We start from the raw sequence: 27871 nt of genomic DNA, 5'->3' as shown, positions 1-27871 counted from the left end.
CCAAAATCGTGCTGGGCCTACTTGCATCGTTATATATACCGTTCTACATCGTCATGGTCGTTCTGTATTCTTTCTTCATCTCATACAGCCGTTGTAACTCCTTGTGCCTCGCTGCTTTGTCGCATAGCTGTTCGTTCTTAATCTTCTCTGCTTTCTGCGATTACCAACGACCGTCGTTCTTCCTCAATACGCATCGAGTCAGGTCGTCCGACCACCGTTCTGTGTCTTCTCTCCTCGCGGCAGAAATTGAACCAGAACCACAACGGAAAGTGGCGATCTTAACAACGAAGCGGCGAGAGTCACAAAGAATTGCAAAGAAGAGGAAGGATTACACGCGAATACACAACGACAATGGGCGAATGTGATTAAATCGTTGCGGCGCAACGACAGTTTTGAACATTACAAAACTGTCGTAGCGCCTCCGCGAATCGAGACGATCTGCACGATGCGCAAGGAAAGTTTAACAGAACAAGAACGAACTAAAAAGAATCAGAACGTCCAAAGCGATTTTCTCCACGAATGCCAGATCGTTGTGGTTCGCTAAAAGAATCGCCACAGTGGGACTGGGGCTTAAGTACCTAACCACCTATATTGACGGCCTGTTTTTGGGGATATTTATAGCGTGTTGTTTGGGATATTGATGGCCGGTTGTTTGGGATATTGATGGCCGGTTGTTTGGGATATTGATGGCCGGTTGTTTGGGATTTAATATGAACATGTTAGAGCAGTTAGAGAGGGGAAGAATGGTGGGGTGGTGGAGTGAAGGTTGTTGTTTTGGATTCGTTTTATTTCCCACCCAAATGGCTCAATCTAACTTATGTGCAACTTCCTACGTGCAAGAAATTCGGATGTGGGATATCCAATGTGGTCATGAAGGAAAGGTCAAAAATTTGAAAGTTCTACCAAAAGTATGATAAGCGAGAAATTGGATTAGATATGAGGTGTCGTCAACTTCTGTTGGCTTATGTGGTTGCCACTGCTTGTTACTGTTGGATAACAGAGACGGGCCGCTTGGTTGACCCAATTAAGTGACCTTGGAGGTAGATACGAGTTGCATTAACTTCTGTTGTCTCTGTAGTTCCCACAAACTTTTCATCTTCAATGGCCTCCAAAACTCCGGCAGATCTGTTACTGGGCTCCAGCAATGTCAGGATCAGGAAGACAGGAGATGGTTTCCGAGACCCTGTGGATGTACAATCAGTCTTCATTTTACAACATCGAACAAACTGAAATTATGATTCATTCCCTGGTTCCAAACGGAAAAGAAAATCAGAAAACATGCGCATAGCGCAAAATGGGGTAAAGCAATTGGTTCACTCGGTATTGTCTATCAGTCTATTTCTGTAATCAAGGAACGACTGAATTGCATGTTTTTAACACTGTAGAACACGAATCAGAACAGAAACCTGCAGTTTAGCAGTACTTTGGCTCTGAATATATATATATATACACACACACACACACACACACACACACACACACACACACACACACACACACACACACACACACACACACACACACACACACACACACACACACACAATGGTCCAGAAACCCTGGGCACATTTTGAAGAATGATACCTGCAACAAACATCTTAGTTTATTATTGTTCTTTCGTGCAAAACAAAACATGATCACTCGTAAATAGATGTGACCGCTTCAACACGCACAGGCATCATGTGATACGCAACAGGGTGAGGTGCATCACGTGATATGGATTGAGTGAGCTTCACTCACTGTGCTGCACACGTTTGTCTTTGCATTAGTTCAGTTAATTGTGAATGAGACTCCCTAATATGATGGCAGATATCGTGAGACAGAAAATTCACGCTGTACGCTTGTATTCTGTATCTGGAAATTTGGCTGAAATTCACAGACAACTTCTCAAAGAATGTGGCACCAACGCAATTGACAAGAACCATCGGCAGAATAAACAAGCAGTTTGATGAAACCGGCAGCATTCTCACAAAACAGTCACTGGGTAGGCCTCGTACTGTTCGAACGGAGGAAAGCAGAGCGGTCATTCAACAACAACTCGACAATAACACACCATTATCAACTCGTCGTTTATCAAACGTCACCAACATGAGCCGATCATCGATTCGAAGAGTACTAAAAGACCTTAATGTGAAACCATACATACCCAGATTAATTCACCAACGATCTGAGGATGGTTTTGACTGGCGTGTTTAGGCATGTGAGACATTGCTTGGGTTAATGGATATGGACAATGATTTGCAGAACAGGATCTTGTGGTCAGATGAATCCAAGTTTACTTTATCTGGTTCTGTGAGTCGTCATAACAGCGTGATATGGGCAGCAGACAACCCATGTTTTACTGTTGAGCACAACGTCCAGTATTCAGCGAGTGTGTCCGTCTGGGCAGGCATTTCTTCTGGAGACAATGTTGGACCAATATTTTTCGAAGAAAATGTGAATGCTGCAAATTACCTTCTAATGTTGGAGCAGCATGTATTTTCACTCAGTGATGACCAAATGTGGTTCATGAATGATGGTGTGCCTGCTCATTATGCTGCCAGTGTACGTATGGCCCTTGATTTGAACTTTGCAGACAAATGGATTGGCCACCGTGGTCCGGTTGAATGGCCGTTGAATGGCCGAATATGAAAATAATTCCAAACATGAATCTTAGTGCTTTTACGGGCATCATAAAAGACACAAACAACAGACACTAATAACTAATTTAATATATTAATTAAGGTCTGTGTAAAAGACGGTGAATCAACGGTGGTGTATTTCTGATTCAATGTTGTTTTTTTCTGCAGCCTTCAAAGCTTAATTATGTATACTAGGGCATGCCCGTACTATATATATATCTAAAATTATATCCCCCCCCTCTATTTACATGAAATGGTTTGGTCCATTCGCAAAGCCAAAGCGGACGGCTTGCGAGTACGGTGACAATCCCCCCCCCTCTATTTACATGAAATGGTTTGGTCCAAAGCGAACGGCTTGCGAGTACGGTGACAATCCCCCCCCCCCTCTATTTACATGGAATGGTTTGGTCCATTCGCAAAGCCAGTAACGACCACAGAACCCCCCCCTCTATTTACATGCAATGGTTTGGTCCAAAGCGAACGGCTTGCGGAGTTTGGTAAAGAAATCGCCATAGCTCGGTAACTACTTCTCCGATTAATATGAAACCTTGAAAAGGCACATCCTCGGGTCCCCAGCAATATACCTGGCAAGTTTCAAGTATATCGGACCGGTAGTTGTCGAGAAACAGCGGTCGCATACACACACACAGACACACACACACACACACAGAGATTACTGGAATTATAGATAGATGAATGCAATAGAACACAAATCGCCTTCCAATAACCTATTCCAATAACTAGCACTTCCAATAACCCTCAGTTTAGTCGTACTTAGGCAAAATTTTATGCCATCTCACCCAATCAAATTTTCCGCATCCTCTGATGGCAGAGTAACAGCGAGATTCAGACAAAATGGTGGCATATAACGATTCAATGACAGAGCTAATTTCGTCCAAAAAATATTTGTTTAGTGCATCTTTTTCTCAAAGATCGTTCCAAAATCGTCAGTTTATCCGAGAAGAGTTGGCAGAAGGTTCAGCTCTGCACCGTGCTGTTTCATATGGTTACCATCACTCCTGTTTTTCAAAGTTCACGGACAAAGCAAATATAGATTGTGCTCAGAAACGCAAAACACGACTTGAAAAGACCCTTCCTATATCCTTTTTCTCATGACTGCGTAAGGTGTTCTACGAACTCCCTATTTTAAATTTTCTTTTATTTTTTATCCTGTTTCTCTGCTTCATTACAGGTTTGTGTAAGATATATACAGTCACATGAAAAAGTAAGTACACCCATGTAAAGTTTTGACTTTTTCAACATATTTCAACACACAGCTATTTGATCTTCATTTCAACAATATTGATAGATAAAGGTGATATAATATAACAAATATCATGAAACATTTACATTTTGTAGTCCATTGTATAATTTAAATAAACATAAATGCAAATTTCGCACGTGGAAAAAGTAAGTACACCCCTACATTTATCACTACTTCAAATACCTAAAATTAAAATCAGGTGCACCAGCTCAGGTGCAAATGATTAGAACATCGTTAGAGAGGATCTTGGAGGAACCTGTCTTATTTAAACCTCAGACATTTAGTTTGGTTTGCTCTTTGTTGTTGAAGTGTGCGGCGTCACCATGCCTAGATCAAAAGAGCTCTCTGAGGCCTTCAGAAAGAAGGTGATAGATGCCTTCGAGTCTGGGAAGGGATTTAAAAAGATATCCAAACAATTTGAAATCAATCATTCGACTGTCCGGAAGATCATCTACAAGTGGAGAAGATTCCAAACAACTGCCAACTTGTTCAGGCCAGGCCGCCCCAGCAAGTTCAGTCCAAGAGCAGATAGCAAGATGCTGAAAGAAGTCTCTAAGGACCCCAGAATGTCATCACAGGACCTACAGGTAGCTCTTGCCACTGTTGATGTCAAAGTGCACGAGTCTACCATTAGAAAGAGGCTGCACAAATTTGATCTACATGGGAGGTGTGCCAGGAGGAAACCTTTGCTGTCCAGAAAGAACATCAGGGCAAGACTAAAGTTTGCCAATGAACACCTAGGCAAAGACCAGCACTTCTGGAACAATGTGCTCTGGGCAGATGAGTCAAAGGTAGAGCTATTTGGCCATAGTACCAGAAGACATGTTTGGCGAAAACCAAAGACAGCATTTGACCACAAGAACCTGATACCAACTGTAAAGCATGGTGGTGGAAATATTATGGTTTGGGGCAGCTTTGCTGCATCAGGGCCTGGGCAGCTCACCATCATAGAATCCACTATGAATTCTTCATGGCACCAGAGGGTGCTTGAGGATAATGTGAGGCCATCTGTCGGAAAGTTGAAGCTCAACCGAAGGTGAACCTTGCAACATGACAATGAACCTAAACATACCAGTAAATCCACCAAGGAATGGCTGAAAAGAAAGAAATGGAGGGTTCTGGAATGGCCAAGTCAAAGCCCGGATCTAAATGCCATCGAGATGTTGTGGGGGGATTTGAAACGAGCCCTGCATGCAAGAAACCCCTCAAACATCGCACAGCTGAAATAATTCTGCAAGGAGGAGTGGGCAAAAATTTCTCCCAGTCGATGTCAGAGACTGGTAGATAGTTATAAGAAACGCCTACTTGAGGTTGTTTCTGCCAAAGGGGGCAATACCACCTATCAGAGCCAAGGGTGTACTTACTTTTTCCACGTGCGAAATTTGCATTTATGTTTATTTAAATTATACAATGGACTACAAAATGTAAATGTTTCATGATATTTGTTATATTATATCACCTTTATCTATCAATATTGTTGAAATGAAGATCAAATAGCTGTATGTTGAAATATGTTGAAAAAGTCAAAACTTTACATGGGGTGTACTTACTTTTTCACGTGACTGTATATAATATATATATATATATATATATATTGTTACAGACGCGGTTTTAGATGTTAGTTTACCGAGCGGTTTGGTATTACCGCGTCCGCACAGTTACTCCCCGATTAGAACCCTATCCCGCCCGATTCCACTCGACGTTGACCAAGTCGCGCTATGCTAAATCAATGAAGGAAAGGACACAACGGCTGGGATAAATGCAACGACACAAGGGGTACAGTTCTCAAGACCTCCGGAGGAGGATATAATATTGGTGATGCAGAAACGGGTAGATTACACGGTAAGAGGTAAAGCACAGAAAAGATGGGCACTTAGACACAGTCTTATCTTATCCCTGACAGACCACAGACAAACGGGACAAGACTGACTTACACAGGGATTGATGGCAAGGAAGGGCAGGCAGTCGATAGCTCAAGGTGCACCTTGGCTCAGGGACAGGATACAGCTCGGTCCAGTCCAGAGATGCGGGGAGGTATTCAGCGCTTGGAGGTGGCGTCTTCTCTCTCCGTGGGGTGGGCGCATCTGACGTCACCTCCCTCTTCCTGCGCATGTCCAGCGGGGAGTCACACGCCCTCGGCTCGTTAGCTCCACCCCAGATGGAATTGGTCCGCCACTTCTATTGGGTGCGGGGGTTACCGGGCTCCGCCCTTGACGAGGAGCTGACAGCGAGCCCCTGCGTGGTAACCCCGTCGGAGCACATGTTCAATGGCGGCTAACCAAGCCGGAGTGAGGACGCACACTCCCCGCGCCGCTGCCGCTGTTGTTGTAGTTGTTGTTGTACCATGAGGAAGAGCTGCGGGGAGGTATTGGGAGGTCCTAAACTTTCTAACGGTGCCATACAATCACATTCTGGTGCAACGAAGAGTCAGAATTAATGGAAACGAATCCTTAACTGACATAGACTAAGAATAACTAGCAAGATGTCCTATAGTTGTCTACGTGAGATGCGGTGAACCTGGGTGCGACATTTAATGGGGGAAATAGGGGAAGGTCGGGGCTACAGAGTGTTGTTTACAGAAAATGGGACTAGGGAATGGGGGATTGGGGATAGTTGGGAAGTATTGGGGAAATAGGGGAATATTTACAAGCGGATATGGATGGAGGCCAATCTCATATCCGCAACATTGCACCCTTCTCTACCTCGGGGCGTCCCGACCCGATAAATTTTTACTTACTTTAGTGTGGCACTCAGATGTAGTTCCCTCTACTATTAACTCAACCCTGAGTGCGACAGTTTTACAGATGTTCACAAATGAGTAAATATGTCCCCCTGTGACGTTGCACCCTTCTCCTCACAGAAACACACCCACAGGATAACCGAATCGCGGAAAGAATCCTCAAACTAAACATACAGCCGGTAGGGAGCATCATTTATACAAGACTACACTGATATTTACACTACGATCCAGGACCTGTTTTTGGAGGAACACATGCAGATGTTATGCATAGAGAGAGAGCAAGCATGCCAGCATCGATACACCAACCCACGAGTGCCCTGTGGCCCTACGGCCTTTAATAATGTCCAGAGCACCCCATCCAAGCACCAAAAGCACCACCCCATACATACAGTCAGCACCATCCGGTGCACCAATAAAGTGTTCAATAATCACCGGTGGTGTCGCAGCCGGCCGATGTTCTGCCGCTGGTCTTGCCTTGGAGCCCACTTGGTGTTCTGGCTTCCCTAGAAATAAAGAAAGGCGCCAACCGCGTCCATTTCTAAATTGTGGCCGTCAGGGGGCCAACTATAGTGGTTCACCTCTATGGCATAGGTGCCACGTTGACCCAGAGGTCCATCAACGGGTGGTGCTTGCCCGCAAAAGAACTGCGGTCCATGGTGGGCGGCCACAAAAATTGCGGTCCATATGGTGTATCGATCCAGGCAGCAAGCAGCGAAAGTACAGGCCCACAACTGCGGAGCCAGCACCTCTCTCTCCTCTCTCTCTGCCCCAAAGCCAGATCCTCGGAGGTGGGAGACAAAAAAAGAAGACAAGTGAGTAAGGTGGTAAGGGCGCAAAAGTGCACGCAATACAAGATGATGCACACTGGGGGCACATGGGAACCAGGTGAGACAGGTACGTTCCTACCGTACGCCCCCCCCCCCACCAGGTAACCTACATTGCCCCTCCCTTACCCCTTACTGTATCCACAAAACACAACACTACCCATAAACATCTACTTTACAAATCAACAAATGTCCCTACTGTCTTCCCCGTTCCTCCCATAAACCAAATTCGTCTTCTCTCCCTCCTAACCAATCAAATTTGCCATTTCCAACTCTCATCAAAATTTGCCATCTCCAACTCAACATCAAAATTTGCCATCACCAATTCATCATCAGTCCCTCCTAGGGAGGGAGAGATGGAATCACCCCAATGTCTCATCCACGTCGTGATGCGTCTCACAAATCCTCACAGCAATTCTCATTTCCTGCAACACAGAACAAAGAAAACACAGGTGTGGAGTCATCATCATCACCTCAGGTAAGTGGCTGCGTATGGTGCGACGGGTTCATCAATCCTAACTATTTCCTAAATGACTTTAACAACTTTACATTACCCGGGGTCTTTCCCTGCCAATCCATTGGCCAACTTACACTATGGGTTCTAAAAACCAATTCCCATTGACCAAACTGTGGTGCTTCTCAATTTGGGGTCTCACTCCCCCTATTCAACACTCGGTGCTCTCGCACAATTTCTGGGCTGTGACGTGTAGCTCTCCCAGCAGGTCTACCCACCTGCACACCTCCACCACTGTAGTTGCCACCCGAGCTTACCTGCTCCTCACCCTAACCTAACTAACTGGGGAAGGCCCTCTCGCACTCTCACCCCCTCAGTGCCCTCTCTGGCACGGGCTGCCCGATCCACACCCGGGATCCTCAGGCCCCCACTGACACTAACGGCTCCCAGAGCCCACCTGCGGCCTCACCTGGCCGACATCCTCACAGTGGTGGAGTGCCCAAACCAACTACACACACTAACAGGCTACACGCCCAGCCATTTCCACAACACTAATGCACCCATCCACAATACCATTCTGCAACCGCACCACAAATGCCAATATCCAACCACAATTTACCTATACCCTCTACCTAACACTTACACTACCCGCCCCGGGTACTCGTGAAAAGGGGTCCACTCTTCCCCCATCCACACCTTCGCACCATGCACACCACTCCGTACCACTTACTCCAACTCTCTCCACACCACTCATTCTCTGCTCCATGTATTCCACACACCTGTACTTGCACACCTGTTCTCTCACACCTGGTGTCACCTGCACCCTTCTCTCCCCAAGCGCATTCGCGCTGATCCACACACTCACTTCTCATACACTGCTCCACACACCTGTCCAGTTCTCACACAGCATCATCTCAGCTAACTACTCCCCTCTGAAACTTGCGCGTCCCAGTCGTCCCTTTAAACTATTGCGCTCCCTCGTCATTATAATCCACACTAATCTACCTGCGTCCCCACTACAGGTATCAGTCACTATCTAACCTTAACGTCACCTAATGTCATCTTCTAGGTCCCTACACACAAGATCCTAACCCACCCGGGCTAGTTTTCACTGCCATACACCCCATAAACTATCGCGCATTTGCCCCACCTTGTGAGGGATGACAGAGTTGCCATCCCACCACATTGGGCATCTCCCACTACCAATTTTGCACATCAAATTTCAACAAATCAAAAATTTGCCAATCACTACTCATCATCTGCCAATCATCACTGCCAATCCTTTGCCAATCATCAAATTTTGTTTTTTTTCTAATTTTGGGTCCAAAACACTAACCTCATCACACAGTCTACTCACTAATGCCTCTCGGTGCGCCAATTAACTTCTAAAGCTCGGCTTCGTACAGCCAAGCCATGAATGCGGGTTGTGTGGTGCCAGCGGCTGGATACGTCCCGCATTCGGTGCAGGGAAGGGGGCTTACCTGGGCCGAGATCCCACGCACCATCTCGGCACGGAGCCATCCAATGTCCCGATCTCGACCTGCCGGCACGTCTCACCAAAAAGTGGTCGCCATGACGACCCTTCCTATCGGGCTGCCAGCTCCGCCTAGTGGAGCACGGACGCGGCCGTTCAAAGCGAGGCCCAGCGTGGATCGCGTACGGGGGTTCTTTCGAAACCGCCGTGGTTCGGATCCCCGCTGGTCCTCGCGGCACGCGAAGCCCGGCACGCACCGAGGGCCCGATTCGGCTAAAAGTCGCTCTAACCGCTAACCTGGTTACCGTCGATGCCTCACCTGGATGCTTACAAGCATACGCTACCCCTTTCTTGCTCATACCTCCAGCTGTTCCCATGCTCCTCGTACCTTTCCTTACACACCTCGGTATACTCATTCCACTCACAGCCTTGGTCACATACCTGACCACCGAACACTTTGGCACACATTCGTTGGTCGCACACCTCACCAACACACCTCTTCGCGCCCCTTCCTCGGTCACCTCCTCTGTGACAATCACAGGTGTGCTTTCACTCGCACACCCAACCACGTGCCTCACTACCAATTCCAGCGTGCATTCCCACACACGCTCTACCATTCCAGGTGTGCTTCCTTTCTCACCTGTCACAACCAACTCACGCTCCGTGTCACTCTCACTACTCTCACCTCCACTCTCGGTCGCGCACTCACCCTTACTCTCGACAGCACACTCTTTCCTCATGCACCTGTCCGTTACACACCTTTCTCGCGCATCCTCTTGCGCACACTCTTTCGTTACTTCCTCTGTAACACTCACCACACCGCGCTTCCATGTGCTCCCTCGCACACGCGCTACGACCGACTCACTCTCGACAGCACCCTCACTCCTTGGCACGCACTTTTTCCTCACACACCCCAGAGTCGGACTTTCTCGCACACCTCCTTTTTCGCACACCAGACCTGTCGCACACTTCACCAACGGCCTCTCACGAACACCCGGGTCCATCTCGACCCCCAAGCTTCTTAAATCACCTGGCGCATCATACGCACGACCATATTGGTCACCACTTACACCGGGTCCTCTTCCTCTTCGCTTCTCCTCCATCACCTGCGAATCCCTCATCCGGTTAATGAGCACATCATCACGATCCGAACACAGACTTTGGACCAATTCTTTTACTTCCTCCTTTATCTCTTTCTTATCCTCTCTCCGTCGCTTCTTAATTTCGCTCACCCCTTCTTCCACTTCTTCTAATTTCTGCTTCACCTGTTTTATGTCCCGGTACGTCTCCTCAAGCTCGTCCTCTAAGGCTACCTTGACCGTTTCCATGTGCGTCCTCACCTACCGGTCCTTCGTCTCCATTACCTCTGTCACCTCGTCCAACCTCGTTGTCAGTCCCTCACGTACCATCTGACATTCCCTCTTCGTCCCTATCAAGTCGTCTTTTAGTTCTTTCTGTGTCGCTTTTAACCCTCCTAGTACCGCAGTGTTCCTTTGTACCTGCTCCACTAACTCCGTCTGTCCCACCGTCAGCTGTTCCACCTCCTGCATCAGGTCCTCTATGCCCCCTTGTAACTTTACAGTCCCCTTTCTCACCTCCTTCTCCATGCGCTCCTTACAGTGCCTCACCTCCTCGCGCACTCCTCCGACCTCCTCACTCACACCTCTTCTGATCTCTTCTCCCATCACTTGCATCTCCTGCCCAGATGCCACACTCATCTGCTCCATTTCCTCCCTGTGAGTATCCAATTTAGTTTCTACCCCCATTCTGACCCCCTCTATCTGCTGCCCCATTTGTTTAACTTTCATTTCCGCTTGGTCCCTCATGTCCCTCAATTTGCCTTCCATACTGTTTTCTAACCCCTCTAACCCCTTTTGCATCCCTTCCATTTGATTCTCTTGAGCGGCCATTCTGTTTTCTACCCCCATTAACCCCTCCTGTATTTCCCTTAATCTATTGTCTAATCCCTCTATTCTACTCCCTAACCCTCCGATCTGGGCCCCCATGTCCTCCCTCAATTTCTCGCTATTGGACCCCATGTCGTCCCTCAATTTCTCGCTATTGGACCCCATGTCCTCCCTCAATTTCTCGCTATTGGACCCCATACTGTTTTTCAAACCTCCAATTTGGTCTCGCATTTGTCCCATAAGGGCCCCCATCATTCTGTTTTCCATTTCTTCATTATTCTTGTCCATAAGGGCCTTCATTTGCATAAAAAAAGGTTCAAATCCACCGGTGGCGCTACTACGGTCGCGGGCGCGGTCGCCGTGGCCATGTGCGAGGCGCCATTTTGCGCGCCCGTAACCTCGTGCGCGACGACGCTATTTTGGGAACCTGCCACCGTCACTGCTTCGCTCTCCTCATGTCCCTCATGTCCCTCAATTTGGTCCTGGATCGACCCTGCCTCACTCTCCTCTACCGGAACCCAGCCGTCTTGATCCGCCATAGCGCGACTTTCAAAATTCGGGTTTTTATTTTTGTAAAACACAATCAAATTTCGCCGTTAACAATTTCGAGCGCGTGAAGCGCGCTTCGGGTCCGATCTCACTCCTCGACACCAATTGTTACAGACGCGGTTTTAGATGTTAGTTTACCGAGCGGTTTGGTATTACCGCGTCCGCACAGTTACTCCCCGATTAGAACCCTATCCCGCCCGATTCCACTCGACGTTGACCAAGTCGCGCTATGCTAAATCAATGAAGGAAAGGACACAACGGCTGGGATAAATGCAACGACACAAGGGGTACAGTTCTCAAGACCTCCGGAGGAGGATATAATATTGGTGATGCAGAAACGGGTAGATTACACGGTAAGAGGTAAAGCACAGAAAAGATGGGCACTTAGACACAGTCTTATCTTATCCCCGACAGACCACAGACAAACGGGACAAGACTGACTTACACAGGGATTGATGGCAAGGAAGGGCAGGCAGTCGATAGCTCAAGGTGCACCTTGGCTCAGGGACAGGATACAGCTCGGTCCAGTCCAGAGATGCGGGGAGGTATTCAGCGCTTGGAGGTGGCGTCTTCTCTCTCCGTGGGGTGGGCGCATGTGACGTCACCTCCCTCTTCCTGCGCATGTCCAGTGGGGAGTCACACGCCCTCGGCTCGTTAGCTCCGCCCCAGATGGAATTGGTCCGCCGCTTCTATTGGGTGCGGGGGTTACCGGGCTACGCCCTTGACGAGGAGCTGACAGCGAGCCCCTGCGTGGTAACCCCGTCGGAGCACATGTTCAATGGCGGCTAACCAAGCCGGAGTGAGGACGCACACTCCCCGCGCCGCCGCCGCTGTTGTTGTAGTTGTTGTTGTACCATGAGGAAGAGCTGCGGGGAGGTATTGGGAGGTCCTAAACTTTCTAACGGTGCCATACAATCACATTCTGGTGCAACGAAGAGTCAGAATTAATGGAAACGAGTCCTTAACTGACATAGACTAAGAATAACTAGCAAGATGTCCTATAGTTGTCTACGTGAGATGCGGTGAACCTGGGTGCGACATTTAATGGGGGAAATAGGGGAAGGTCGGGGCTACAGAGTGTTGTTTACAGAAAATGGGACTAGGGAATGGGGGATTGGGGATAGTTGGGAAGTATTGGGGAAATAGGGGAATATTTACAAGCGGATATGGATGGAGGCCAATCTCATATCCGCAACAATATATATATATATATATATATATATATATATATATATATATATATATATACATATATATATATATATATACATATATATATATATATATATATATATATATATATATATATATATATATATATATATATATATATATATATTGTTACGGTCGCGGTTAAAGATGTTATTTTCCGAGCGGTTGGTATTACCGTGACCGAACAGTTATTCCCCGACTAATACCCGATTTGCCCCAAACTTTGGCCGGATCGCGCCACCGCTATTCAATCGGGAAAACTCTAAAGTGACCGAATGCAAAGAGGAAAACGAAGGCAAAGAAAGGTTTGGAAATACTACTAAATTTATTTACTATTCACACACATAAGCAAAAAGACAGCAGTCACGTTTATTTACAAGCACATGAGACGCAGGTGACACAGTGAAAATACTAGCTTATACAGACTTATTGTTACTACCCAGGGACAAGACAAAAGACAGACTACGAGCACACTTACACGGGGAATGATGATAGGGATGGCAGGTGGGTGGCTGGTGGATGGCTGGCGGGATAGGGAGGTCCAACTAGTTCTGCAGCTGATCGACTCGTGGGCAGCCGCCGCTCCTTCGCGGCCCTGCTCCAAACTGCCGTCCAGGCCTCACGCTGCTGTGGCTGCAGTTTCGGTGGCTCCAGCTGCACAACAAATGCAGTTTCAGTGGCTCGAGCTGCAGCAAGTGCAGTTTCGGTGGCTCGAGCTGCAGTGAGTGCAGTTTCGGTGGCTCGAGCTGCAGTTCAACCCTGGACTTCTTCTCGTCTCTCTGTCGTCAAAGCTCATCTCCCTTGTCTGCCTTGGGAACGCCCTGCCTGCGGGTTATATAGGCCCCGCCCCTCAACCTTCGCGAACCTCCTCGATGTTTCTCTCCACACCCTCTCCAAGTCCAACCCCTTGGTCGTGGTTGGTTGAGTGGGTCTGACTCACTCCTCCCCTCTATGATGAGGTGGAGACACGCCTTTATTCTCCGACCCTGCCTCGTGGTCAATGGCGGCAATTGGAGGGGAGGTTCTTGGCAATGGCAATTGACGAAAAGGGGGAATGGATGTTTTGCGAGTGGGAATGGAAGTTTTGGGAGTAGGAATGAAGTTTTGGGAGTGGGAATGAAGGGAATCTATCTCTTTCGCTGGTGCAATGGAGTATTTCAATTAATGGGAGACACAGCCTTACCCTAAAACACATAATAAGATATAAGCTATCGAACAGGGGTATTCTATGATTAGCTGTGGTGTGGATGCTTTATGGACTAATTATGGGACGCCCTTTGACCTTTACACAGCTCCGGAGGCAGGAGGCGCAGACTCAAGCAATATTCATCACCAATTTACCACAATACAACACAATCAAAAAAATACAGTCCTCATATCCGCAACACTGCACCCTCCTCCTCTTAGGCACGGCCCGGGCCTACAACTTTTATTTAGTGTGACATGTAGGTGTAGTTCCCTCTACTTTTAACCTGACCCTGAGTGCGACAGTTTTAAAACATAAATAAATGTGTCCCGCTGCTCCATTGCACCCTGCCTAACAGACTTACGCCCACAGTTAACCGAATTGCGGAATGGTCTTCAAACTACACACTGACGGTGGGGAGCATTATTTACAATGACTCTGCTTTTATTTACAAAACTAACCCAGGACCTGTAATTGTTCTTTCTGGGGGGGGGGGGGGGGGGGAGACAGTCTGCTCTGCATCGACGCACCATGAAAGCACCCAAAAACGCACCAACACACCCTCAAGCACCAATCGGTGCAGTCACCACAGTTCATCAGTGTTCAATGCATGTTCAACAATAAAAATAAATCAACAACCCCTAACCCTGCAGGAGATCTCTTGCTCTTCGGCTCCCTCTGCTGGCTATTATTATGTCTTCCAGTTGTTGTCATTCTTTCATTGTCTTACTGGCAGCCTATTTGCAATAAAAGAATGCACCTAATGTGTCCGTTTTATTTATTTTATTTATGGCCCACAGGGCCGACTACGTGTGGTTCACCTGTGGGGCATCGGTGCCCTGTGGCCAAGGTCCGCCAGCAAGATTTCGGGCCCTCATGGCCGGTTCCAGCAGAGGGGCCATGCCCCAACCCATGGGGTCCATAAGTGGTGCTCGGCCACAGACATGTGGTCCATAATGTGGTGCATCGATGCAGACAGCTGGTTCTGAGAGTGCCGGGCGCACAATGGCCGACTCACGCACGCTCCCCTCGGCGCCCAATGGCGCACAGGTCATGTGGGAGACAAAAGAGACAAATGAGCGAGGGGTAAGGTCACAAGGGTACACATCAATAAGGCAATGCAAGACGAAATGCGTACGGAGGGCGAAGTGAGAAAGCTCGTCCCTACCGTACGTCACCCCCCTGTCACCTACACTACCCTTGCCCTTACCCCATATGTACAAAATCTACACATTTACAATCCGTCACTACTGTCACGTCCTCCCCATATTTCCCTTCTACACCAAATTCGTCTCCACAATCCCTCTATCCAAAATTTGCCATCATCAATTCATCATCAATCCTCATAAGGAGGAAGAGATGGAACACAAAGCACAATGTCACACCCACGTCATGATGCGTCTCACAATCCAAAACATTTGCATCATAAAAAATAATTAAAACATGGCATGGTGTGGAGTACCTGTCACCTCAGGTGAGTGGATGCAGATGGTGCGAGGAGACTCCAATCCTAACTACTTTCTAAATGACTTTAACACTCTTTACTCTACCCGGGGTCTTTCCCTGCCAATCCATTGGCCACTTACACTATGGGTTCTAAAAACCAATTCCCATTGACCAAACTGTGGTGCTTCTCAATTTGGGGTCTCACTCCCCCGATTCATCTCCCGGTGCCCTTGCACAATTTCTGGGCTGTGACGTGTAGCTCTCCCAGCAGGTCTACCCACCTGCACACCTCCACCACTGCAGTTGCCACCCGAGCTTACCTAGCTCCTCACCCTAACCTAACTAACTGGGGAAGGCCCCTCCTGGCTCTGTCACCCCACTCGGTGCCCTCTGGCACTGGGCTACCCGGGTCCGTCCTCCGGATCCTCGGGCCCCATCCACAACAACTACCGGCTCCTAGAGCCCACCTGCGGCCTCACCTGGCCGACATCCTCACAGTGGTGGAGTGCTCAAACCAACTACACACACTAACAGGCTACACGCCCAGCCATTTCCACAACACTAATGCACCCACCCAATCACCATTCTTCCACCCGCACCACAGATGCCAATATCCAACCACAATTTACCTATACCCTCTACCTAACACTTACACTACCCGCCCCGGGTATTCGTGATGGGGGTCCATTCTTCCCCCATTCACACCTTCGCACCATCCACTCCACTCCATCGTTTCCACCATACTCACTCCACGACCATCCATTCCAATACTCCATATATTCCACACTACCATTTATTCCATACACCTGTTGGTGCACACCTGTGCACTCACACCTGGTGCCGCCTGCACCCTCCTTCCTTCCTGGACCATTTGGTCAACGCAATACACATCACTATCACTATCATTCTTACTCATACACTGCTCCATTCACCTGTTCAGTTGCACACCTGTGCAATCACACCTGTTCCTCACACACTGCTCAATACACTTGAATACACCTCCAACACTCACACGGCATCATCTGATCTACCTGTTACCCTGCTAACTTAGTGCTCCCCGTCTTCCCTTTAAACTAAGCACATACCACGTCATTATAATCCACTCTAACCTACCTGCGTCCCCACTACAGGTATCAGTCACTAACTAACCTTAACGTTACCTAATGTCATCTTCTAGGGCCCTACACACAATATCCTAACCCTCCCGGGCTAGTTTTCACTGCCATCAACCCCATAAACTAGTGCTCCTTTGCCCCCCCCCCCCCCCTGTGAGGGATGGTGGATTGGCCATCCCATCACATGGGGCATCTCTTACTATAAATTTTGCTTACCAAATTCCAACAAATCAAAAATTTGCCAATCATCTGCCAATCACTGTACCAATCATCAAATTTCGCCTTTTTCTAATTTTGGGTCCAAAACACTAACCTCATCACCCGTATACTTATTAGATCCTCTCGGTGCGCCAATTCACGTCTACAGCCCGGCTTCGTACAGCCGAGCAATGAACGCGGGTTCTTTGGTGCCGGCGGCTGAATGCGTCCGGCACTCGGTGCAGGGACGGGGGCTTACCCGTGCCGAGATCCCACGCACCACCTCGGCGCGGAGCCATCCAATTTCCCGATCTCGACCTGCCGGAACGTCTCAATAAAAAGTGGTCGCCATGATGACCCTTCCTATCGGGCTGCCCGCTCCGCCTAGTGGAGCACGGACGCGGCCGTTCCAAGCGAGGCCCAGCGTGGATCGCGTACGGCGGTCCTTTCGAACCCGCCGTGGCTCGGATCCCCGCTGGTTCTCGCGGCACGCAAAGCCTGGCACGCACCGAGGGCCCGATTCGGCTAAATGTCGTTCTAACCACTAACCCGGTTACCGTCGATGCCTCACCTGCATGCTTACACGCATACGCTACCCCTTTCTTGCTCATACCTCCAGCTGTTCCCATGCTCCTCGTACCTTTCCTTACACACCTCGGTACACTCATTCTGCTCACAGACTTGGTCACACACCTGACCACCGAACACTTTGGCACACATTCGCCGTTCGCACACCTCACCAACACACCTCTTCGTGCCCCCTTCTCGGTCACCTCCTCTGTGACAATCACAGGTGTGCTCTCACTCGCACACCCAACCACGTGCCTCACGACCAACTCAAGTGTGCATTCCCACACACGCTCTACCATTCCAGGTGTGCATCCTTCCATTACAGGTGTACATCCTCGCTCACCTGTCACAACCAACTCACGCTCCGTGTCACTCGCACTACTTTCACCACCACTCTTTACAGCGCACTCACCCTTACTCTCGACAGCGCACTCTTTCCTCATGCACCTGTCCGTTACACACTTTTCTCGTGCACACTCTTCCGTTACACCCTCTGTAACACTCACCACAGGTGTGCATTCTCCCTCACTCTTGACAGCGCACTCTTTCCCCATGCACCCGTCCGTTACACACCTTTCTCGCGCATCCTCTTGCGCACACTTTTTCGTTACTTCCTCCATAACACTCACCACACCGCGCTTCCATGTGCTCCCTCGCACACGCGCTACTACCGACTCACTCTCGACTGCACCCTCACTCCTCGGCGCGCACTTTTTCCTCACACCCCATGGTCGGACATTCTCGCACACCTCTTTTTTCGCACACCAGACCTGTCGCACACTTCACCAACGGCCTCTCATGAACACCCGGGTCCACAACAACCCCCAAGCCGACTGAAGCTCCCCTCACATCATGTACATTTCCGAATATATCGCCACTCACCTTGACACCTCGTCTCCGCACCTCCTCTGCCACCTGCAAACTCTTTATTTGGTTAGTGAGCACCTCATCACGATTCGAGCACAGACCTTGTACCAATTCCATCACCTCCTCCTTTATTTCCTTTTTAGTTTCCCTTCGTCTCTTCTTAATTTCACTCACCCCTTCTTCCACCTCCTCTAATTTTTCCTTTACCTCCTTCATCTCCCTGTGCGCCCCCTCTATCTCTTCCTCTAATGCCACTTTAACCGTTTCTATGTGCGTCCTCACCTCTCTGTCCTTTGTCTCCATTACTTCTGTCACCTCCTCCAACTTCTTCGTCAACCCCTCATGTACCATCTGACATTCCTTTTGTGTCGCTATTAATTCGTTCTTAATGTCTTTTTGTGTCGCTTTTAACCCCCCGATTATTGCCGTGTTCTTTTCCACCTGGTCCACTAGTTCCTTTTGTCCCACTGTCAGCTGTTCTACTCCCTTCGTCAGACCCTCTATGCCCCCCTGTAACCTAGCCGTATTATTCCTCACCTCTTTCTCGATACGCTTTTCGCCTCGCTTTACCTCCTCGCGTACCCCCGAGACCTCCTCACTTACAGCTCGTCGTATCTCCTCCTTCATCTCCTCCATCTGGTTCCCCATCTGTTCGATTTCCCGGGCGGATTGCTCCCCTATTTCCCGCAATTTGTCTTCCATCCTATTTTCTAACCCCATTAACCCATTTTTCACCCCCTCTAACTGATTCTCCTGGGCAGCCATTCTATTTTCCACCCCCGTTAACCCATTCTTTACCTCTTTTAGCCCGTTGTCTAACCCCTCAAATTTAGCTTCTAGCCGTTCCCCCATTTCTCCCATTTTGCCCCCCATTTCTCCCATTTTGCCCCCCATTTCTCCCCCCAATCACTCACTATCAGCCCTCACTTCGTCCCTCATTACCCCCATTTGGCCCTCCAATCGCTCACCCTGAGCATCCATCCGGTTCCCCATTTGTCCCCCTATCCTGTTTTCCATCCCTTTGAAATTATCGTCTGTTTTTACCATAAAGGCCATCATCTGTTTCATGAACAGGTCCAAATTCATTGGCATCTCTGGCTCGGCTGCCGCGACCACGGGCACGGCTAACTTTGGTGCCGCTACACCCACGTGCGCGAGGACGCCATTTTGTGCATCTGATACCCCCTCAACCACATCCTCCATATACATTTCCCCGAGGTCCTGGGTCGATTCCACCCCGTCTATCTCTAGCTCACCCACCGGCATCCGATCGCCTTGACCAGCCATGGCGCGATGTCAAAATTCGGGTTTTTGTAAAACAACACAAATTTCCAGCAGCTTGTAATTTTGAGCGCGTTAAGCGCGCTTCGGGTCCTTATCTCACTCCCAGACACCAATTGTTACGGTCGCGGTTAAAGATGTTATTTTCCGAGCGGTTGGTATTACCGCGACCGAACAGTTATTCCCCGACTAATACCCGATTTGCCCCAAACTTTGGCCGGATCGCGCCACCGCTATTCAATCGGGAAAACTCTAAAGCGACCGAATGCAAAGAGGAAAACGAAGGCAAAGAAAGGTTTGGAAATACTACTAAATTTATTTACTATTCACACACATAAGCAAAAAGACAGCAGTCACGTTTATTTACAAGCACATGAGACGCAGGTGACACAGTGAAAATACTAGCTTATACAGACTTATTGTTACTACCCAGGGACAAGACAAAAGACAGACTACAAGCACACTTACACGGGGAATGATGATAGGGATGGCAGGTGGGTGGCTGGTGGATGGCTGGCGGGATAGGGAGGTCCAACTAGTTCTGCAGCTGATCGACTCATGGGCAGCCGCCGCTCCTTCGCGGCCCTGCTCCAAACTGCCGTCCAGGCCTCACGCTGCTGTGGCTGCAGTTTCGGTGGCTCCAGCTGCAGCAAATGCAGTTTCAGTGGCTTGAGCTGCAGCAAGTGCAGTTTCGGTGGCTCGAGCTGCAGTGAGTGCAGTTTCGGTGGCTCGAGCTGCAGTTCAACCCTGGACTTCTTCTCGTCTCTCTGTCGTCAAAGCTCATCTCCCTTGTCTGCCTTGGGAACGCCCTGCCTGCGGGTTATATAGGCCCCGCCCCTCAACCTTCGCGAACCTCCTCGATGTTTCTCTCCACACCCTCTCCAAGTCCAACCCCTTGGTCATGGTTGGTTGAGTGGGGCTGACTCACTCCTCCCCTCTATGACGAGGTGGAGACACGCCTTTATTCTCCAACCCTGCCTCGTGGTCAATGGCGGCAATTGGAGGGGAGGTTCTTGGCAATGGCAATTGACGAAAAGGGGGAATGGAAGTTTTGTGAGTGGGAATGAAGTTTTGGGAGTGGGAATGAAGGGAATCTATCTCTTTCACTGGTGCAATGGAGTATTTCAATATTTCAACACAGCCTTACCCTAAAACACATAATAAGATATAAGCTATCGAACAGGGGTATTCTATGATTAGCTGTGGTGTGGATGCTTTATGGACTAATTATGGGATGCCCTTTGACCTTTACACAGCTCCGGAGGCAGGAGGCGCAGACTCAAGCAATATTCATCACCAATTTACCACAATACAACACAATCAAAAAAATACAGTCCTCATATCCGCAACAATATATATATATATATATATATATATATATATATATATATATATATATATATATATATGTATATATATATATATATATATATATATATATATATATATATATATGTATATATATATATATATATATATATATATATATATATATATATAATAGATAGATATATATATATATATATATATATATATATATATATATATATATATATATATAATATTGTACATAATGTATTAATCGCTACATTATCATGATAGTGTTGCCTGCTAAATTATATGTGATTGATTAATTGGAATTATACATAGTACCTTGCTCTCTTTTTTTTTTACCCCACCACCCAAGGTGGACAGATGTTATGTTTTCACCCCTGTCTGTCTGTTTGTCTGTGAACAGGATATCTCAAAAAATTGTGGACGGATTCAGACGAAATTTGGTGGAGAGGTTGCGTATGTGAGAAGGACTAAACAAATATATTTTGGTGAAGATCTGGATCCGAGTATTTTTAAAGTGATTCTTCACTATTGAGTGATAGGGTCAAAAACTATACATAGCACGATATCTCAAAATGTTGTGGGTGACTTATGACAAAACTAGGTGGATGAGTTGGTTAGGTGACATGAACAAACCGATTAGGTTTTGGGTCATGTCGGATCCAGATCTGGCCTATCAGTGGGATTCCAAACGTAAACTCTTCAGCCTGGCAGATGAATGCGCTCTATCGAGTTCTATTCTAAACTCTAAATCCCTTCTGCACAAGTTGTGGGTACGTCTGCGAGTTATATTCGTAAAGCATCTTCTTGACTGCACAACCATGATATAGTAGTTCAAGCAACCTATGCCATTAAATTATTTACATCCAGAATAATACAAGTTGAGATTGAGAAACTTAGGAGCACAAGAGGGAGATTGGGGGGAATTGAGGGGAAGGTCTAAGTAGAAAAAAAACTGAAGACGAACGAGAATGATAGCAGAAATAAAGGCAATTATGGGGAGTGTGTGAGAAGTGAGGTTGCAGGGGGAAAGAAATTTGAAAAGAGGAAGGAGGGGTGAGATGAGAGAGAGAGATGAGGAAAAATAATTCCCTTTTTGTATTTGATAAATGGATTTTGCCATTTATAGGATTCCACACTCACCGCTCGCTCCATCACCATCCTCACTAGCCTGATGGTGGATTACTTCTTCACAACCACCTCTTGCACCATCCATGCCTCAATGGTAACCCCAATGGGTTGAAGGTGACCTGCACACAACAGACACGCGACTTATCTCTGAAAAGTGGATTTTCTGGCTTGTGATTGATTTACTGAGATAACTCACCTGAGATCGCTATCTACGGATACACCACAAAGCAATCCGCCTCTGACGTAGCAGTTTGGGCAATAGCACACAATGATGCTCAACAACAAAGTTACTCAAAAGTTGTGGATTAGACCAACAATTCCTTTTTTCAGGTAAATGAAAAGGAGGCGCAAAGCGCCCCTCCCTTTATATAAGGGATCGTTTCTCTGTATGCAACTTTAACATGGGGAATGAAAACACGTTTCTTGGCTTCTACTGTTATATTACATATATAAATATACATATATACACACTTCATAACCCTTTAAAAAAGTTTTTTTTTATTCTAACGTGCTGTCTCAATGGCCTAATGGATAAAACATCACACTCTCCAAGCTGGGGATTGTGGGTTTGTAATCCTGTCTGGAGTGAATATTTTTTTCCCCTTACTTTTTCAAGTCTTTTATATCATCTTGAATTAAAGTCTTGTACGATGAACACATGCATTTTGTTCGTATTTAAAATGTATCTTGTGAAAAATGCCAGGGGCGTCGAGGAGGACCCTTTATATGCGATGTGCCATGTGGCAAAGTATAGAAAAGAATGGACATTCCATAGCTTGTAGAAAATGCCTAACAATGTAAAATAAGGGGCATTCCAAAAATCTCATGTGCATGCTGGACTACCCTTGTGTTCTGAGGAGGAACCAAGTAATGCTCTGGAAAAGTTAATACAAAGGGGCGCCAATTTGATTCATACAGCTACATGAAGAAGAAATGTATTTTATTTCCCAGATGTAGGGTGCCCCTTTATATGAACCTTTTATATGGGGGAAGGGGGAGGGAAGGGGTACACGGTATAAAATAAATTAACACGACAAGGAATTTCAAGAATGAAGTCGGAGATTGAAAGAGGTGGATTTGGAGTATATTAACGGGGATAGAAAAGATCAAGGTTTTGGATGGGGGAAGATAACAGATGGTGGTAAACAGCTGTTTTGAAGACCTTGGGGGAGGAGTGGGATTGAAGAGAATGTGGGAGTTAATTCTAGAGGCGTGAAAAAGAGTAATAAAAGAGTGAAGGTGAGCAGAGAGAGTCTTCATTTTCGCAGTTTCACCAGAAGAGGGTTGCTGGCAGCTCTTGTGCGTCCTGCAGGAATATTTGGGAGACACAGCACAGACAGAGCTGGGGGAGCTAGGCCAGAGAGGAGTCGGTAGAAGACAGAAAGACCACCAACCTGCCTGGGGTGAGACAGAGAGAAAGGCCCTCAGAATCAGCTTCATTGCGGGAGATACCAATGATCCTGTAAGCTTTGGTTTCTACAACGTGAAGCCGAGCTAGGTGTGAGGCAGGAGCACCGGCCCAGAGGGAAGAGCAGTATTTCATCAAGGTGCGGATGAAAGCCTTGTATGTGGTGAGGAGCTCAGGTGTGCCAAGGAAGGACTTCGCATAACGGAGGATGCCCAGGCGGAGACTGGCTTTGGAGGCCAGTTTGGAAATGTGGTTTTCCCAGGAAAGATCATGGCTGATAGTGAGACCCAAAAGCTTGAGTGACAGAACTTCTTCGAGAGGATTGTTGAGAGAGGATATGGGAGGGTTTTCCACACGGTCCTTCCGGAGAGAAAAAGTGAGATTTGTCAGGATTGAAAGACATGTTCCACTTGTTTGACAATTTTGTGATTTTGTCCAGGTCTGCAGAGAGTGAGGAGGCTGCAGACTGAAAGATCTGGGGGATGAGGTGTGGAGCGGCAGAGAGTGGAGGCATCAGAAAAGAGATAGAGAGGATTTTCCAGAGAGTCGGAAAGATTATTGAATACCAAAAAAAGCACAGGGCCCAGAACACTGCCTTGAGGAACTCCAGCCTGTACAGGAAGGGGAGATGAGATAATTCCATTGAGGGCCACACGTTGACTGCAACCGGAGAGGAGGTCTGCAAGCCATGCATGGAAGTTTCCATGGATACCATAGGAGGAGAGTTTGGTGAGCAGGGCGGGGTGCCAGACTGTATCGAAGGCACGAGATATGTCAAGGGAGACAGTTCTGATTTCCTGTTTGGCGTTGAGGGCCTCCATCTATTGTTGAGACAGCAGAAGCAGCATGTCCAGAGTGGAGTGGCCTGGTCTGAACCCAAATTAATCAGAGATCAAGCCATTGGAGAAGAGGAAGGATTTAATATCATAAGCGATGATGGATTCCATGACCTTGCTGATGATTGGGAACAGGCTGATTGGTCTGTAGTTGCAAGGATCTGTTTTAGCATCCTTTGTGTAAAGCGATAATGTTGGCTAATTTACTAGCAGATGGTAGAAGACCTTGAGCAAAAGAGAGGGTGAAGAGAACTGTGAGAGGGTGAAGAGAACTGTGAGAGGGTGAAGAGAACTGTGAGAGGGTGAGATAGAGCAGAAGAGCAGGATTTTTGGACCTGTGGGCTGATGTCGTCTGGTCCAGTTGCAGAATCAGAGTCGAGGTTTGACAGAAACTTCTCCACCTTGTCAGGAGAGGACACAGAGTCCAGGAGCAGCTGGGTACGACTGGGTACGGTGGATAAAGAGAAGGATGAGTTCGGGACACAAGATTTTGAGGCAAACACAGAGTTGAGGCATTCGGCTTTTTCACGTGCGGAGTCAGCTGTGTAGCCGTTTGAGGTAAGGGAGGGGATCGAGGGGGAACAAACACTAGAAACAGATTTAACCAGACGCCGTCAGGATTTGGAAGAGGGAGACAGGTTTGAGAGTTCAGTCTTGAGAGTAAAGAGATATTGTTTCCTGGCTCTCCTGAGGGTAGACACACACTTGTTCGGGACTTTGTGAAAGGAAATGAGATTGCCTTCCGTTGGATTTGCTTTCCAGGAGGCGAAGGCAAGTTTTTTCATGGCAACTGCCTCACCACAAGATTCAGTGTACCATGGACTGGAGGAAGGGTAAGACAACTGAAGACGAGATGGAATAAATCTGTGCATGAGAGAGAGAGAGCAATTTACTTTGGAAGTATCCTCTGGATGAGTTAATGTCAGAAGCAGTAGAGATGGGAGACCAGTGCAGGTGATTGATGGCTGCTTGAAGACCATGCCAGTCGGCCTGAGTGAAATGCCAGACTCGTCGTTACTGAGGAGCCTCCATGAGAATGGCGAGAGAGATGACCATTTTACCCAAGAATCAGATGATGAACAACCTTTAAATGTTTGTTCACATTTGTAGCAATGCAATGTCTGGCAAGCTAATCAAGTAATTCATGAAGCGGCATAAAATAAAGTGAATTCAATTATATGATGATTATATAAATTAGTGTGAAAATCAGTCAAAAATGACGGGTTGGGACATTTTATTTGACACTACAGCCTCGTGAGAGTGCCAAATGCGTCATTTTGGTACTCGGTGTCGTTCCGGTCTTTTGGGTCCTATAGGTTGTTTGGGTCTTTAAGATCTTCAGGGTCTTTTCTGTCTTCGGGGTCTTGAGTTATTTTGGGTCTTCAGGATATTTTTGGTCTTTTAGGATCTTTGGAGTATTTTTTAGTCTTCATCATATTTTGGGTATTTAAGGGTCTTTGGGGTCTTTTCCATATTTTGGGTTTTCGGGGTATTCAAGGGCCTTTTGGGTTTTCAGTGGCTTTTCATTCTTTGGGGCCTTTTGGGCTTTTCGGGGTTTTTAAGGGTCTTTGGTTCTTTTGTATTTTCGGGATCTTTTCGGTGTTTGGGTCTTTTAGGGTCTTTGGGGTGTTTTGGGTCTTGCAGGGCTTTTTGGTCTTTTGGGTCTTCGGGATATTTTGGCTCTTTGGGGTCTTTTGCATACTCATGGTCTTTTCGGTCTCCGGGGTCTCTTTGGTTTTTTTGGTCTTTTTGGTGTTTCAGGGTCTTTCGATCTTTTGGATCCTCAGGGGACCTTTGTTTCCTCTGGGTCTTTTCGGCCTTCGTGGTCTTTTGGGTCTTCGGGATCTTTTTGGTCTTTAAGGGTCTTTGGTGTATTTTTTTTTTTTTTTTTTTTTTTTGTATACATAATCGAGGCTCATGAAAGAGCTAACATTTATCACACAAACAAATCAAACATACAAAGAACCAAAGTATATAAAAAGGGGAGCGGTATACAAGATGGGGAGAGAAGGGGAAGCACATAAACACAACATTTGTGAGGGACATCGGGAATGTGTGGGAGGGAGAGGGCTTGGGGGAGGCGGCGTGGGAAGGTGGGGGGGTGGGGGGGTGGGAGAAGTATAAACACAAGGACACCAAGGACTTCCAGGAAATAAGTTGGTATTTCAAAAAAGTGGATTTGGGGTGATATTAGCGGGGGTAGAAAAGATCAAGGTTTTGGATGGGGGAAGATAAGAGATGGTGGTGAACAGCTGTTTTAAAGACCTGGAGGGAGGAGTGGGATTGAAGAGAGTGAGGGAGTTTGTTCCAGAGGCGGGAGAAAAGAGGAGTGAAGGTGAGCAGAGAGTCTTGATTTTGGCAGTTTAACCATAAGAGGGTTGCAGGCAGATCTTGTGCGACCTGTAGGAATATTTGGGGGACAGAGCCCAGAGAGAGCTGGGGGGGGGGGGGGGCAAGGCCGGAGAGGAGTCAGTCTTCAGGGTCATCTCCCATGCAAAACCTTGATCATTTCTACCAGCATGAACCCTCCCTAAACCCACTTCTTTCCTGGTTTTCAGTTTTTCCTTCCTGAGAGTTTGCGACTGTATTAATCTTGGTCATTCTAAGCGTCCCCCCTCCTTACCCATCATTCCTCCCCGCATCCCTTATTTCTCCAACTCCTACTCTATTTTGTCACTGTGTTTGTGCTTGTCCATGAATGCTCGAGGACAAACGCATGGTATATGGGATTTCGACCTGAGTTCCTCACACGACACAGGGGGTTTAAATGGGAACGCTCTCATACCAACCTGGTCATATTCACTTGTCCGTTCAACGACCCAATCTCTAATCTCATCATAACAAACTCCATCGTTGGTACTACTGAACACTGCCAATGTCTCCATCTACAGTACTGGACACTGACAATGTCTTCATTGGTAGTACAAATGTGTCCTTCATGTTCAAATATAACGATTAACTACTTGACTACACATTCACCTTAACCGTTTAAAACATACCTGCAGAACTTGTGAATTGAGACAAAAATCGCCAATATTTGCCCCTTATTGCCCCTTATTCGTATCAGTCATTGCCCCCTTAATGTAAGCGTGTGTGTATTCTATAAACGGTTCCAAATTCCAAAATGGAGAAAGTACGAGCACTGGCCCTACCTTTCCCTTGAGGATCATGGACAGACAATTATACAGATAAACGAATGTCTTATACATGTGATTTCCATCTGTAGTATTTGTGGTATAACACAACGGCAAACCTGTAGTAAAACGTGTTCCGCGATGGCAATCCTGCAGTCCAAGGAGACGGACGTCTTCTGCTATTGTGTGACTTTGTGTAAGGTTCTTCAAGCTAGTTTGGTGTTTGAATTACAAACACTAAGTCTGACAATATTTCAGTGGAAACCAGTATTCGTTTACACTGTCAACACCGAAATCATTAATCGCGGGCTTGTTGACC

General features: G+C 47.3%; 1 long non-coding RNA gene across 1 annotated transcript; it reads right to left on the bottom strand.

Annotated features, from left to right (window-relative positions):
- Window positions 1-35: 35 nt before the first annotated feature.
- LOC137416030 (uncharacterized) lies at window positions 36-27871 on the bottom strand. The gene is made up of 3 exons (XR_010982184.2): window positions 27672-27871; window positions 22187-22293; window positions 36-1183 (listed from the first exon to the last, which is right to left on the bottom strand). It is a non-coding gene; the product is annotated as an uncharacterized LOC137416030 (long non-coding RNA).

The sequence above is a fragment of the Myxine glutinosa genome, chromosome 2 (assembly GCF_964187855.1).
Source record: "Myxine glutinosa chromosome 2, kmMyxGlut1.1, whole genome shotgun sequence".
In the NCBI taxonomy this organism is placed as follows: Eukaryota; Metazoa; Chordata; class Myxini; order Myxiniformes; family Myxinidae; genus Myxine; species Myxine glutinosa.
This window is presented reverse-complemented; position numbering and strand designations above follow the sequence as displayed.